The 17,606-nt window shown below is 34.5% G+C and overlaps 1 protein-coding gene across 1 annotated transcript in view; it reads left to right on the forward strand.

Annotated features, from left to right (window-relative positions):
- ALDH1A1 (aldehyde dehydrogenase 1 family member A1) overlaps positions 1–17,606 on the forward strand; it is a 305,164-nt gene that overhangs the window by 119,307 nt on the left and 168,251 nt on the right. The gene's annotated exons all lie outside the window — the stretch shown is intronic.

Here is a 17,606-nt window from a genome sequence, read left to right on the forward strand (position 1 = left end):
ATAATGGCAGTGTTTCAGTAATAAAAATTAACTTTTCTTCTCCTCTCCTCATACATTTGTCCAATTTCATAGACTCTGTTGGAGAAAAACAATGAGCTCATGAAAGAAAGGAAAAACCTCCTTTGCCAAGCAAACCAGGCAAAATGAGAAATAGGAGAGAAAAGGAGAGGTTAAAAAACATGTGCTTTGCTATCTAGTTTGTGCCTGGTAGAGTTTTAGTTACCGGCTTTTGTTCTATCTTTGCTCAAGGGTTTCATTTCCAGTTTTTGTGAATAATATCATTTTCCAACCATAATTTGTGAAGCAGTGAGCTAGATTTTAGGATTATAAAGAAGAATAAGACAGAGTGAAGACATAAGAACACATAATTTTAGTGCAACAAGGGAAGTATTTCATATTTGTGGGTTATAAGGAAAGTACTAAGAAAAGGGCATCTAACATTCTGGAAAAAAAATGAAGAAATTAAAGATAACTTCCTAGGTGTAGACATCTGAGCTGGGTACTAAGGCATAAGAAAGCCTGCATCAGGCTGTGGGTAGAATGGAGAAGACATGTCAAGCACAAGGAAACTAAAGACCAGAAATGGGAGGGAGCCCATGTGCACCAGGAGTGCCAAGTTGCTTCCCACTGGCGAGCATAAAGGGAAGGCAGGGGCAGATCATGGAAAGGCTTGCTGGCACATGGGATAGCTCCGCTTTTGCATAAACTGGGAATATATATTTGGAAAGGATACTCTATGAGGAGAAACAAAGAAGAGATACACCTGCCTGGTCATGCAGTTCATGAAATAGTTTTTAAACAAGGGTAGCAGATGAAAGTTCTCATGTGCACTCAATGTGAACAGGCTTATTGCTCCTGTAGACTGGGACATGGAAACCCCAGAATCAGTTTAGCTGAGGACTGGAGGCTATGTATATATTATATATAAGGTACATAGTATTATGTATATAATATATACACATTGCATTAGCCTCTCAGGCAGCTGCGTGAAATCTGGTCAATGAATCTGGTCATTGTAATCTTAACTAAAAGACTGCTATACATGTTTCTGCTTATTCATAAAGATATTTTTAGTAACAAATTCTTAATCAGAAATGATTTAAAATGTGTCTCTTAAAACAATGAATCAAGGACAGAAATATAAATATGATGAAGTTAATTTTGAGAGTTTCTTGTTGTTTTAACTAAAATTCATTGTACAAGATACACTTATTAGAATGTGGGAGTTAGACAAAATGGTGTTTGTTTGTTTGTTTGTTTGTTTGTTTGTTTGTTTTTTGAGATGGAGTCTCACTCTGTTGCCAGGCTTGAGTGCAGTGGCACAATCTCAGCTCACTACAACCTCCGCCTCCTGGGTTCAAGCAATTCCCCTGCCTCAGCCTCCTGAGTAGCTGGGATTACAGGTGTGTGCCACCATGCCTGGCTAACTTTTTGATTTTAGTAGAGATGGGGTTTCATCATGTTGGCCAGGATGGTTTGGATCTCTTGACCTCATGATCTGCCCACCTCAGCCTCCCAAAGTGCTAGGATTACAGGCATGAGCCACAGTACCTAGCTGGAAATGTTTTTTATAAGCATACTCAGAGCTGGTTTATGCTTATACTTTCAGAGTTTACTACTCCATATTTGGAAGAGCTGTGTAATTTTATTCAACTCTATTTATAATATCTATATTAGTAATATCTCAAACTACTCTAGAAATTACTGTGTATGAATGTCACTGGTCTTTTATTGTATGAGGTTTACTGGCTAGAGTGCTCAAACCTAGGTAATCATATTTTTGTAAAAACTGTTTTTATTTAAGTATAAATGCAAAGTGTTTAAGATTTAAGTATTTTGTTCTCCTCTCTTTTAATCATGCTTTGGAGGTAAAACGTAATCTTCATAGTAAGACATATAATTGGAATGAAATAGACCTGTCTCTACAATTTGCTTCCAAATAGGAGAGAAAACACTCCCAGCATTTTACTCAAAAATGTATTTTGCAATAAAAAGTTTATTAAAAATGTTCTTCATACAAAAATAGGAGAAATCAGAGAGCAAACGGTATGATCTATCTTTCATGTCAGTAGTTACTGTGAAATTATGTGAGTTGTACTAAGCAGATTTACTTGCTTCACAGCATATTTCATTCAAATGTCACCATGAAAAGAAAAATCAAGGCAGTTCTCTTCCTGTGTTTTCTGTAAAATAAAATATATATGTATAAAATATATACATACACATACACACAAACACACAAAAACACCAAATACACACCAAAACACACACACACACGCACACACACACACACACACACACACACAAGTTCAAGGTTGTACAAACATCTTTTGATAATCTTAGATATGAGACTGCTATTCCTACAGTGTCTATGCATAGAGAATTCTTAGTCATTTTACAAATCCAAACCAAATACCACCTCCTCTCAGAAGCCTTCCCTGGAAAACCTCAACAGAGCCAGTCAAGTCCCTTCATATACTACCCCATTCCTTATACATGTTTCTGTTTTTGCTTTTCTCTACTCTCTTGTAATTAATTGTTGATCCTATTAGACATGAATTTTTTAATGGAGAATTTTTTTACTGTTCTATTTCTACCATCTAATTAATTGTTGATCCTACTAGATAAAAGTTTTTTAATGGAGAATTTTTTTACTGTTCTATTTCTGCCATCTAATCTAGCCTAATTCCTAATTAAAAGATGATAATGGGTCCAAATAATTCTTCATTAAGTTGAATGCCCATGGAAGAAATTCATGAGACACATGGTTATACTTTGTTTCCTTCTGTTTCATTTGTTCTGTCAAGTACTATTTCTTAATCATTACAACAATACAGTGAGGTCCTTATCTTTTAGGCACTAGATATGACACTTAGTCTGCTAGGACTACCATAACAAAATACCACAGACTGTGTGTCTTCAATAACACACTGTTCTGAAGGCTGGAAGTCCAAGACCAAGATGTCACCAAGCCTTTTTTCTCCTAAGCCCTCTCTCCTTGACTCACAGGTGACCACTTTTTCGCTGTGCCCTTATATGTCCTTTTCACTGTACAGGTGTGTTTCTGGTGCCTCTTTCTCTTGTTATAAGGATACTGGTCCTATGGAATAGGGACAACCCTTATGATCTCACTTAACCTTACGTTCCTCTTTAAAGACCATATGTCCAAATAAAGGCACATTGAGGATTGAGGCTTCAATATATACATTTGGAAGATAGGGCACAATTTGATCCATAACAGGCACATTTGAGATATATTAAGGAATAGTACTTGTTCCTTCCTTGTTTCTATGTATACTCACTGTCACTGGTAAGGAGTAATAGAGAAGAAGGAGCAAGATGACATAGTTCCTTAGCCTGGTCACCAAAGCAAAGTGTAGTTTCATGCTTTGAAATTCGGAGGAAACGCTGGAGGTAATTGAGGTATGGGGAAAGGAACAGATAAAAAGTTTGGTCATAGAGAATATGAGCTGCTGGTGGAGTATCACAATAGAAAAGCAATTGGCTTTGTGAATTTGGAACTCCACAGGTACAGATTTGAGAATAAGTGTTAATTTAAACCTGTGAAAAGATAAGGTGGTAGGTAAGCAAAGAGAAGAGAGATCAGGACCTGAGGAGAATCATTATTTATGAGAAAATCTAGAAAAAGAAATGAATCACACAGAGGAGATTCCAATATGATTCAAGGCTGAAAACAGGTAATTTAAAAGCAGCCATATTAATAATCTTTGAAAAATACTTAGTTACAGTTATCTATTATGTTAAAACAAAGAACAATGTAGCTGAATTTTACTCTCTCAAATTTAACTGGAAAAAGGCTTAAGATAATTTTCTTTTAAAGAAATGGTGGCATACTATTACATCACTACTTTGAAATATGTATATTGTAGACTGGCTGCTGGAGACTTAGTCAGAAAATGAATTTTTCAATATACCCACCAATGCTGCAATTTCATTGTTCCTACCCCATGTAATTACTCTTGGTATTTCTAGTAGTCGGTCCATATTTTTCTCTATGGATCACACTCCACTCCCCTTGATTAACAAAGAAGTGTCTGCCTCAGTCAGTTTTTAGAAACAGGTTGAATTACTTTTGTTTGATAAATTTCTTTCATTCACATGAGCATACACCACACACACACACACACACACACACACACACACACACACAAATATACACATAATCAAACATGCCTTCACAATTATAACCATCAGAAATATGAAACTAAAGACCTTCAGAGGTTTTTAGAGTAGTAGAGTAAGCTCATAGCTGACATACCCTCCCATGAATAACAAGTGTGAATGCTGAACAAAACACATAAATGCCTATTTGAGGGCTTTGGAGAGTAAAAGAAAGCAAGCAGATTTTGGAGGGGAGTTAAAACTTGAAGGAAGCAGTCAGTATGGGTTTTTCTTTTTTTTTTTTTCTTTTTTTTTTTTTTTTCAGATTAAATTTGAGGGAGACCTCAGTTGCAGTACAGCACTGGGCAGCTAAATATGTGATAGAAAGCCCACTGTCTGTCTAGCTTCAGGAACCAGAGAATGGGGCCCAGGGCAATCATAGCAAGTAAAAGTAAAAAAGGAATTCCAGAAAAACGAGAGCAAGAGAAAGGGAAGTCCACATTCTTTGTTGAAACTCTCATCAAGAAATCCCTGAACTATAAATGTTTGAGGCAAACTCTACATAACTTAGTTAAGGCCCAGAGAGATGAATGGATTTTTGAGCTGTAACTTGTTGCAATTTAACCTTAATCAAATTAATTGTCTACTAAATCACACACAAAAAATCAAAATTCTCCAAAGATATATGACAACTCTAGGTATCAAAGACACAGTAATCACAGTGAACAGAATATGATGTAAAGAACCAGAAAAGTCAGTCTCAAGGGGAAAAATAGTCAACAAAGGCCAATCCTGAGATGAGCTGGATATTGAAGTTATCAGATAAGGATCTTTAAATAGGTGGTATAACTATGCTTAAGAATTTCTTTCTTTTGAGTACTTGTAATAAAAGAAAAGAGAAAAATCATACCCAAAAAAACAGAATATATAAAAAATAACCAAGTAGGAATTGTATAACTAAAAAACCTGATATCTAATTTTTTTTAATGGGCTTAATAGCACAATGGAAATCATATAAAGGAGAGTTAGTAAAATTTAATATAGAATAATATAAATTACACACTTTTTAAAAAGAGAACAGAGCTTCAGAAATCTTGTAAGATTATATGAAAATTTATAATCAGAGTCTCAGAAGAAAAAGGCAGAGAGAAGTAGTAGGAAAAAATGTGAAGAAATAATGGATAAACTTCTCAAGTTTGTGAAAGTCAGTATTTCACAGGTTCAAGAAGGTTGGCAACACCTATCAAAATAAGTACAAAGAATGTCACACCTAAGCTCATCCTTATCAGATGGTTGAAAACCAGAGATAAAGAGAAAATCATGAAAGCAAGGGGAACAAAGAACAACAGTACATCACACTGAAGGGAACACAATTCAAGTTCATGGAAAATCTTTAAAAATATTTGTAAATTGGAAAGGTGGGAAAATTAAGAAAGAATATCCTTATTATAAAGTTGCAAAGTACTTGGCTGAATTATGTTCCTGTTCACATGGCAGAATTTATGAGCCGTGTACTAGGATATCTGACTAAAGAAATATATCAGTAGCAAAGCCTTGATGGAGCTGCACGATTTCTCCCAATAGCATATAGCAGAATTCAATGAGAAAGAAATGATTGAAAGATATAATTCATAATTAAAAGGAAAACAGGCTGAGTGTAGTGGCTCATGGCTGTACTACCAGAACACTGGGAGGCTGAGGCAGAAGATTTGCTTGAGCCCATGAGTTCAAGACCAGCCTGGGCAACCTGGCAAGACCTTTTCTCAGTCCCCCGTGCCCCCCACCAAAACAAAACAAAACACAACACAACACAACAAAAATTATCCAGGTGTGATGGTATACCCCTATGGTCCTAGCTACTCAGGAGGCTGAGACGGGAGGATTGCTTGAGCCCAGGTGGTCCAGGCTGCATTGAGCCATATTCGTGCCACTGCACTGGAGTGAGAACCTGTCTCACTAAAAAAATAAAATAAAATAAATCATAATAATAAAATCAGATATTAAAAAATTGGAGCATCCCCAGTCCAGCCATGTTGAGAATAAAAATATGTTTGGGAGAAAATACAAAGGGTATGTCAAGCAACTCTTTGATGAGATTAGTAGAAGTAGAAGAAAGCATGGTGCTGCATACCAAGATAATGGGAGAAAAATGGTGAAGGCATTTCAGATATCTTTGAGGCTGTCCTTACTATCACAAGCTAAGAGTTCTAGAGCCTTGAGGGCAGACTGGCTTCAGGGGACAATCATGGGGAGCCAATGGGGCCTCAGGCCTTGCTGCTTTGGCCACTCCAGTTATGGTTCAAGTAAACCCAGGTATGGCTTCACCTGCTACTCCAGAAGGTATTTGCTGTATATCTTGGCAGCATCTACCTGGTGCTAATTTTTAGGTGCACAGTACAAGAGTTGTAGAGGCATGGCTACCACCATCTAGATTTTGAAGTATCTACTAAATAGACTGGAGGCCCAGACAGAAAACTGCAGTAGGAGTGTAGTCATCCCAAAGAGTCTCCACTGAGGCAATACCTACTGAAGCCACGGGCGTGGAGCCAGCTCCAAACCCCAGAACCATGGAGCTACCAGAGAGCAAAGCCAATGAGGGAAAGCCACAGGCATTCTACTCTAATATGCAAAACCAGCTATGTGGGCTGCAGTCAGCAAAGCTATGAGAGTCAGGCCGCCCAGGACCTCAAAGGCTCAGCCCCTACCACAGTGTGTCCCAGAGGTGAGACATAGAGTCAAAAAAAGTTGTTCTGAAGCCTTAATACTATCAAACAACACGTTTCCTGTTGTTTGCCCAGTTTGATTTTAGACTTACATTGAGTCTGTTTCTTACTTCTTCCTTCTTGCCTATGAGAATATCTATCCCACCACTGTATTTTGGAAGCATACAACTTATTTGATTTACAGGCTCACAGCTAAAGGGGATTTACTTCAGGATAAATTTTGCCTTGAGTCTCACCCATATCTACTTTAGATGAGACTCTGGACTTTGAAGTTATGAATTGGTGCTGGAACAAGTAAAGACTTTTAGGGATGAAATGAATCTATCTTGTATGTGAAAAGGACATGAGTTTCAGGGGGCCAGGTACAGAATGCTATGTATGGTTTGACTGTTTTTCCCCTCCAAAATTCATGTTGAGATCTGATTGCCGTTGTCACAATACTAAGAGGTGTGGCTTGTAAGATGTCACTAGGCCAAGAGGGCTCCAGCCTAATGGATAGGTTTAATGCCTTAATGAAAGTGTCGTCAGGAGGTCAGCTCTCTCTTTTGCCCCACTGTCTTCTGCCGTGGAATGATGAAACAAGAAGTCTCTCTCCAGATGCCAGCCCCTCAGTCTTGAACTTCCCAGTGTCCAGAACTATGAGAAAATGAATTTCTGTTCATTGTAAATTACCCACTCTCAGGTATTCTGAGCACAAAACAGACTAAGGTACAGACTCTCAGGTATTCAGCACAAAACAAACTAAGGCAGATGCTTATCCATCTATTCATCCCACATTTATTCATTAAGTTAATGTTGACTATTTCCTAGGGACATTTTAGTTAATAAAATTTTATTAACTAAATAAATTTTATATATTAAAATATGTAAAATTTTATATATATAAAATAATAAGATTTTATTAACATAACTTTCATATGTACCTCGTTTTGCTTTTTGCTTAGAGTACAGGTAGAAACTGTAAAGCATACTTCCAATTACCCTTTAAAAGCGTGTATTGTGTTTATAAAGTAACTTAGAGCTTCTCTCCTCCCCTCAAATAAGCACTCAGTTACTTGAGAAAATCAAAGGCCAAAAGAAACAAGATCTTCAATTTAAAATTTCAGACTATTTACCCCAACATTTCTGAAGCAGTTTAAAAAATACATATTTTTAAAACACGTGTCAAAATTTAAGTATTTGATATTTTTACCTACTTAGCTTTTTATAAGTCCCTTTTATTGGTGCTGTTTAGCATATGATAGGATAATACTGTTTGCTCTAGTTCATAGATTAAAAGACGAAAATATTATTATCTAGAAATTAAAAATACACTTGTATTCTTTTTCTCCAGGCTATTAGCCCAGTGAAGGAAAGGAAGAATACCATTAGAACAATACATAACAGGGTCTTTTGTCACCCTGGAAGAAATGAAATAGGCCTTATCCAAATAAGAAAGAGCTATGAAAGAGATCTTACAAAGTGAAAGTAAACCTTGGAGATTGAATCGTCCTCAGGAAGAAATCTACTGCTGCAAATTTTAGTTAGCACAGTGAATATGGGTGACATTTTTCCAAATGAAACCTTATTGATTAAGGACACGAGAGGGAAGGCGTTTATCCATTTTTTAAAAATGTCCTGGTCCAGTGTGCTGGGTGAAATGGTTCACCAAATCAGAATAAACCAGAACAGAGAACAGGTGACCTAGAAAGAGTGCTGCTGCTAACTCAGACCAGTGGTTTTCAAACCTTTTTATAAATTAGAGGCTTCTTTCTTTCAAGAAAACCTTATCCCTAAAACCCAAAATATAAAAATATTGGAACAAAAATAATAATAAAAAACAGAGAGTCTTTATTGGTGCCGAGATAGAGTAATTGGAGGTCTCAAGGGGTCAAATGCTTGAAAATTCATTAGAAAACCAAGCCCTTTGGGGCTCAGTTTGCAAGATGCTCATGTGGTTCAATCCTCTTACTCTGTTCGGGGAGAAGCAACGAGCTTACGCGACACCACCCACAGTCATGCAGCCGGTGACTGGTGAACTAGGGTGTCTCAGCTGTGAACTAGGTTTCCTGAACTTTCCATCTCATGTATTTCCACTACCTCTTATTTTATCCTATCTCTCCAGAATAGACAGGTGTTGTAAGAAAACATTCAACTGATATACCCACATTTACCTTCACAAATTCAAATTCCATTTATAGCAAGAAAAATAATCAAGAATAAATATTTTCCTTATCTTTTATAGGAGGAAAGCATTGTTAAACCAATAATGTATTTATTGGAAGGAATGATCCATAGCAAGGTCAGAGCAAAATAATTGTAATACAGACTTTTTTTCTGGGTTGTTCACCATCATCGGGGCTAGTTTATGCTAATAGTGCAGTTGATTAAAATATTGAGATAATCATAGGTTTGATGTTTGTGTGGGTTGCATTGCATGCTCCTCATTGGCCTTTAATTAAAGGGGCTATTATCTTTTAGATACTAAAAGTTGGATTGGTGTCTTAAATATTGAAAGCCTGTTGAAAGCAGATGCTGTAATTATGATGGCTGTTTTCAACTTTACATATAAAGTATTTATAGAGTACCCTATTGTTACCATGAACAATAAATACTTAATAAACAGTTAAATGTCATGATTCTATTTCAGTTTTTATGCATTTAAGCCCTCTATTTTCTCTTCTCTATTTTTCTGTCAATACTTTTAAAGTTGGTCATGTTAATGCCAAGCTAATGGTCAAGTTTATTCTCAGAGTTAGTATTTATAACTCTAATTACCTAAGTAGAGGAGTGGTGAGTTCTGGAGCCTGAATAATTTAAATGATTGGGGCCTAGAGGACAGCCATAGACAAAATAGCACTAATTTAGAAAATGTCAATAATAGGCATATCTTAAAATAAAAGTATTGAATTATTTATTAAAACAATATGTGTATATGCATTTGCAAAAATTATTCACTGTGCAATAAGAGAAAATGCAAGAAGTTAAAGCACACAATACAAATTTTTTATAGCTTACAAGATAGAAAAAAAAATTTTAGAAAAGACTTCCACTATTTACAAAATGTAAATATTTTGCAACAAAAAAAAGTCATGGAAATGAAAATGTATTATAACAATGCATAACTGACTCAGAAAAAATACATCAGTTCCCTGAAGCTACATGGGGTGAGTACACAAAGCTTTGTGTCCCTATAACACCAAGAGGTGCGTAAACCAGGGTGTAGCATGAAACAAACAGCTCACCGGTTTGGATTTATTTAAAAATTTACAAGCCAGTGTTTAAGAGCTATGCAAATAGAAAGTATAATTAGTCAGTGTTACATGCACATAGGGTTGGAAAGAATAAAAATGCATTCTGAAATCAGAATCTCTAGAATCACAGAATCTCCAGCCATAATGAACTTCAAATGGCATCTAATCAAATGGCCCCTGATTCTCAAATCCTTCTGATTACTTCCCAGCCTATCGAACATTTAACCTTTGTCCAAAAACCTCTAATGGTAGAATAGAACAGTTAAATCGTGGCAAGTGTAGAGTTTAATGTTTCTGTCAATAAAATGATCTAGTCTTAATTTTTTATCAGATTCATATTATATACTGTGATATTCCACCTGCACAGCAAAGAATCCCCCACTACTCACAAAAAAATATGATGCTGAGAGGTTTGAGCACAACAGATAATTATATGCAAGCAAACACATTTTTCCATGAAGCATTCTTTAAGGATGTTCCAGAGGATCTTGAAAGATCTTTAAAGAGCTATGAATTGATAGAAATATAATCTTGGATTTATTTTTTAATTATTTACTAGTTAATACAATTACTGCTTTTAATGTAGAACAACTTTTAACTGATCCTACTTTGTTGTAGACTTGCATAAAAAGGAGACAATCTAATGAAATATCTGAAAGCAAAACAAAGAGAATAATAATAGTTTGAGGTCTGAATTACATTCTCTTGCCTTTTGATATGCATTGTTAAATTTCCTATAAGATATCCTAATATATTTATTTAGAATTTACAATTCTACATAAATATTAACTTTCTTAATGTGATTTTACTTTTAAGAATCTGTCAACTTAAATTCATGACTACTGAAGAATCACTTTATCTTTATATATCTGAAGACATGAAAGTCTTATTTACTAAGGAATAATGGGATCAAAAATTCTTCAAGCCACTCCACTTAAGTCATTATTTTCCATGTTACTCAGAATGCATTAACTCCAGTACCAAAATGTAACCACTATGATTCTTAATGTCTTCATGACTCTCTAAACTGTGTTGTTAATCATTTTGTGATAAATCTTTTCAGAAAGCCTATGATGACCAAAGTTTATTAGAATCATCAAGACATAGAAAAAAATAATACTGTGTTGCATTAAAAATGGAAAACACCCCAAATTAACTCTTGCAGATAGTCCACTATCAGAGATGGGTAAGATAAATAATTTAGGACATTCATTTCACATTTTCAAATTAGTAATGTATATTCTACAGCTTTCTATTTACATACGGATCTATATGGGGTACTATGAAAAATACTTTTGTTAAAATACATTATCAAATTATTTACATAAAATTGACTTTAAGTCAAGTTTTGCTTATTCACAAGTATTTATTATATGTTTCACTGTGTAACCAGCTACTGTTTTTGTTAATCAGCTTTTTTGAGGTATGTGTTTTATTCACTAAAATAAGCTCATTTTTAGTGTGTAGTTCAGTGAATTTTGATAGATGTATACACTTGCATAACTACTACTACAATCAAGTACAACTAATTTCATCACTACAAAATACATTTTACCTACACCCTCTGCTCCAGGCAATCATTGATTTACATTCTGTTGTATGTTACTCTCGTCTATTCTAGAATTTCATACAAATAAAATTATTCAATTGGTGTTATTTTATATATAGCCTTTTTAAAATTTTTCTCTTGCCAAGCATAGTATTTTTTAGATTAATCCACGGTTTTGCATTTCAGAAGCTCATTTCTTTCTATTGCTGAGTACTCCTATCCTATGGCTTCTCTAATCTATCCAGCAAATCATAAATGCCATGGTAGGCCTCAATGTTAGGTTTTTGGATCATACCAAGCATTCTGTTTGGTCTCTCCATATCTGATTCTGCTCCTAGTCTGGGAATAAGCTTCAGATCTTATGTGTGAAAAAGAAAGAGATAAGAACCTCCAAAATTATCTGGCACCAAGATATAACTTGAATAAAAACATAGTCAAGCCTTTTCAATCCAATTAATAACCTCTTTGTGTCATAACTCTTGTAATATATTATATTATTTAAAACAACTTAATGTTAAAAACTGAAAACTAATATCTATTAGGAAATGATGGGTAGATGAGGAATTAGAAAAGAGGATCTAATTATTTTACCACAAAACATTAGAAATTCAAAACAATTTTTAATAGAAAGACCCAACTTCATTAACAAATGCCCAGGAATTGTTTTGGAGACTCTTTCTTTTTAACTTAAGTGTTCTATACTCTTCAAAATCAAAATAAATGCTATTTTTAAATCTTCTGTGCTAAATGCACAAAAGGGGAACATGCCTATTTCTTTTTATTTTCTATTGGAAAATATCCCATCAAAGAAAGTTGTTTCTCACAGAGAAAATATAAAGTAAGAAATACAAATTAATGCATTTCTTTAAAATTCTATATTATCTACATTAATTTTAAGAATTGTATAAATTATTCAACAGAAGAATTCACAAAGAAAGCATTTGTGTTTTAGACTCTGTTTCATACTCAGAGTATAATATTGACTAAAAAATAAAATATAAAATGTTTTAAAATTACATTACCAAGATCCAATCTCTGTAGTTAAAAAAAAATTAAATCAACAATGGAGGCCCATGAATATGTCTGACCTTTTGAAAATGTAAGCAAAATTATTTAAGAACAAAAGATTCCACTACGGCAGATTAATAAGAATGTTGGTTTCCAATCTCGCAGATTCTGCTCCTTATGACCCCATGCACACCCCATCCCTCCTATGCTCCAAAACATCATCACAAAGACTCTTTCTGCCCCTTGTAAATTTGGCATAAGTTGAGACAAAGAAAAGAAGGAAAAATTTTTACAGTTATTTTTATTCCTTTTGCCTATTACATGAAAAATAGTCAATGGCCAAGCAGAGACTATCAATAACAAACAAAAGAAAACAAACTATGAAACAAAAACAATAAACCACCCAGAACAAAGCAGAATGATCCAAACTGAATGGACATGATGTTAAAGGACTGTTAAAGGAATGTCTATGATCGATTGAAATTTGATTTTAATTTTCCTAATTGTCAAATACCTAAAAATTATAATGCCACAGGAATTAAAATGCATGTAAACTAAATCTAAAATGTGCATCTGAAAACCAGTTCCATCACTTCCTAATTATGTAACTTCAAATTAGTTTGATCCTTTTGTGACATAGTATTTTCATTCTAAAATGAGGGTAAAAATAACCTACATTACAGGGTTGTTTGAGAATAATATATGAAAAGATCTTAGGAAAGTACCTGATTGAGACTGCATACCAGTGCATACATTTTAGCTATATTATTTTTAAAACATAAACTTAGAACTCTATTAATAACATTCTAAGAATTGTCAAATGTTGACTTTTAATATGTTTTTAGAGTTTGGAAATAAATGTATTCGTCTCTTTTAATTTCTTCCTTAATAAATAAACATATTTCTTACATCTCTAAATTGTAATTTTATTAAAAACACATTACTTTAAATTTGTATTTTTTAAAAAATAAATACATTTCATAAAATTTGGAAAATGGAGAAAAATATGATCATCTTATATTCTAATTAAGATAGTGGGAGAGAGAAAGGCCATGTTCTCTTGCAGAGTATGACAGGAGCTAATTTTCCTGGCACAGTATTCCCGCTTCTTAGGGGGTGTCTCTAGCTAACAAGAGTGCTGCCCATTTCTTTAGGTTGAGTGAAGGAAGATATAAAGAAAAACCAAATAGAACTTCTAGAAATAGAAAAATACTGTCTCTAATAATAAAAATTAATTAAATTGATTAAACAGCAGGTTAGACATCGCTAAGTAGAGTGAGCGTACTTGGAGGTAGAGCTGAAGAAGCTATTCAAGTTACAAAGAGATAGAGGAATACAATCTGTAAAAGTGAAGTTAATAAAAACGGAGAATAGAATAGAATAGTAGGATAAAATTGGAGTGTCCAAGAAATGTCCTAGAAAAAAGAATAGATGAAGGATGTTATTTGAAGATATAATGGCTCAAAACTTGCTAGAATTTATGAAAAATAAAAATCTTTAGATCCAAACGTCAGGCAAATCCAAAACAATATTAAAATATATGTGTTGAAAGATAAATTATATAGCTACATATACATTATAAATATATGAATTCATCTGTGTATACAACTATATTACATATGATACATTGCATTTCACAGAATGTATCTTATATAAAAAAGAGATCAGAATCAAACTACATAATTTCAAAGATAATATCTCTGTGAAAGAAAAGAAGATTACCCAAAAGAACATAAAATAATTATCATGAACAAAGACACGCAAAGTTACCTCAGGAAAATGAAAACTGAGTAAGTACCCAGAAAAATTTCACTAACATATCTTTCAAGGATAAACCATGGGAAAAAGAAATCTGAACCCAAAGAAGACACTGAGATTCAAGAGGTAATGTCAGTCAAAGTAATTAGTAAATCTATGGGTAAATTTCCTCAAGCATTGTTATGTTATAATAATAATAAATAAAGTTGAAGAATTATAACAGAAATAAAATATGGATAATATTGACATAAGACGCATCTGTTTGGAGTTAACATGCTTAGGGTTTTTGTATTGTTTTGTAGGATAGTAGAGGTATTAATTAGTTTATACATTTTAAGTTACACATTTAATTTTAAGTTCAGGGAACAAAAAATCCAGTATATTATTTCCAAACCAATAGAGAAAATATATAGTATTACAATAGTCATTAATTTAAAAGAAAGGGGAAGGAAAAGAACGAACAAACATCAACAAAACAGGACAAATACAAAATAAAATGATTTAAATAAGTCTAAATATATCAGTAATTAACAGAAATTAAATAGACATGTTCATTCCTCTTATATTTGAGAGTAGAGAACAATGTGTAAAATTTTTTTTTATTGCATTATAGGTTTTGGGGTACATGTGATGAACATGCAAGATTGTTGCATAGGTACACACATGGCAGTGTGGTTTGCTGCCTTCCGTCCCCTCACCTGTATCTGTCATTTCTCCCCATGCTATCTCTTCCCACCTCCCCACCCCCGCCCCTCCCCCATTTCCCCCCAACGGACCCCAGTGTGTAGTGCTCCCCTCCCTGTGTCCATGTGTTCTCATTGTTCAACACCCATCTATGAGTGAGAATATACAGTGTTTGATTTTCGAGAACAGTGTGTAAAATTTTATATTACTGATGGCATTTTTGAAATGCTATATACTTTGGAAGAAGGCAGTAATTTGACAAAACAATTTGACAACCATTAAGTAGTTTATTTGATAGAAAGACCCTAAAACACAGAGAAAGGCATAAATACAATGCATTACTTAAATTTTGAAAGAGGGAGGAAGGAAGGAAGGAGTGAGTGAGGGAGGGAGGGAGGGAGGAAGGCAGGCAAAATTATAGTAAAGATAATAGAGCTAAAAGAAATTTTAGAGATGATATGGCCCACTCCTTTTTGAAGAAAACTAAGCCCTTGGAGGGAGCGCTCAAATTTTACCTAGAAAGTTAGTTATAAAACAGAGTTATATGGTTTTGTTTTGTGTCCTCACTCAAATCTCATTTCGAATTATAATCCCCACATGTTGAGGGAGGAGCCTGGCTGGAGGTGCTTTATATCATGGGGGCAGTTTCCCCAAGCTATTCTTGTGATAGTGAGGGAGTTCACAAGACCTGATGGTTTAAAAGTGACACTTTCCCCAAGCTCGCTCGCTCTCTTACCGACGTGTGAAGAAGGTACTTGCTTCTCTTTGCCTTCTGCCATGATTGTAAGTTTTCTGAGATCTCCCCAACCATGTAGAACTGTGGGTCAGTTAAACCTCTTTTCTTTAAAAATTACCCAGTCTCAGGTAGTATCTCTAAAGCAGTGTGAAAACAAACTAACACACTGGGAATATATTTTTTTAAAAAATCAAGATTCTGTATCCTCTCTCCAGTGAGTGAAATGACACCTACAAAGTGCTTAGCAGAGTAGCTAGCTTATAGTCCTGGAAATAACCTTTTTTTTTTTTCTACTGTGTTCTACACAATTCATTTTCTAGTATATGTTAAGACATAGAAGGAAATCTACAAAACCTCCATTATACACTCTGAGGTTACAGAGATGAATGAAAACATGGTCTTTTTCCTCCGAAGAGTAATTATAATGGAAAACATTTATTGCACATTTACTGCCTGAAAGGTTCTCTGACAAAGTTTGCATACATCACACATCATTTAATTCTAAAAGCATTTCTATGCAACATGTATTATTAGCATTGCTTTTTTATCAAAGTGAGGAAATAAAGACTTAGGGAGATTATATAGCCTCATAGCTAGTTAGTGGAAAAGCTACGATTCAGTGGATTCTGGTCTTGAGAATATTAAATATTAATGTTTAACATCTAAGATAATGCATTATTAATTCGATATCCATGAATCATCATTTACAGTGAAGACATATGACCTAAAATAGACTTATTTTCTTTTTTTTTTTTTTTTTTTTGAGACGGAGTTTCGTTCTTGTTACCCAGGCTGGAGTGCAATGGCGCAATCTCGGCTCACCACAACCTCCGCCTGCCTCCCGGGTTCAGGCAATTCTCCTGCCTCAGCCTCCTGAGTAGCTGGGATTACAGGCACGCGCCACCATGCCCAGCTAATTTTTTGTATTTTTAGTAGAGACGGGGTTTCACCATGATGACCAGGATGGTCTCGATCTCTTGACCTCGTGATCCACCTGCCTTGGCCTCCCAAAGTGCTGGGATTACAGGCTTGAGCCACTGCACCCGGCCTGACTTGTTATTTTCTGATCTCCAACTTTTCCATGTGCCATAAAAGCAGTTGTTTTAGATAGTTGTGTATCAGACTTACTTTGAGAAAGCTAGAGTATTTATGCCAAAGAAAGGGAAACAAAAATGAATAGAAAGTCAACAGAAAATAAAAGAATAGGAAAAGAAGAAAAAGCAGGAAAACAGATGAAAGTTTTGAGAGAAAGCATCAGAAGATTTTGAGTTTGGGTTTCTTGTAATTTGGGGGCACAATAAAACATTTCCCAGTAGGTGGTGCTAGAGTATATCAGTTCCAAAATCCAAAAAGGCTGGCTTTCCTTTTTGGATTTTTCGTCTCCACATTCAGAAACAAAACAAAGAAAACCCCTCACAACCAATCAAATACCGGAAGTTGAGAATTGACTGACTTTTTTGTAGTGATGCCAACTTTAAAATAAATTATACTTTCCTCTGTATTACCAAAAAAATGAGAGACTACTTGAAATGCAGTGCCTTTGTGAGAAAATACTGTAATGCCAGCAAGAGTTGAAATATTTTATTCAGTATTTTTCCTCTGAGATTTTGTCCTATATTCACAAAAGATGTTTTCCATAGTCACTTAGTAAGTACAAAGAGTTTTAGAGATTCCCAGTTCCACATAATAAATGCCCTATAAAAAGAGGTTTGCAAATCTTCTCTCACAATTTTCTTATAATGAAAGAAAACATGAGAATAATAAAATGTCAATATAATATGATTTTAGTTAAG

Source organism: Saimiri boliviensis, chromosome 2, assembly GCF_048565385.1.
Source record: "Saimiri boliviensis isolate mSaiBol1 chromosome 2, mSaiBol1.pri, whole genome shotgun sequence".
Lineage (NCBI taxonomy): Eukaryota > Metazoa > Chordata > Mammalia > Primates > Cebidae > Saimiri > Saimiri boliviensis.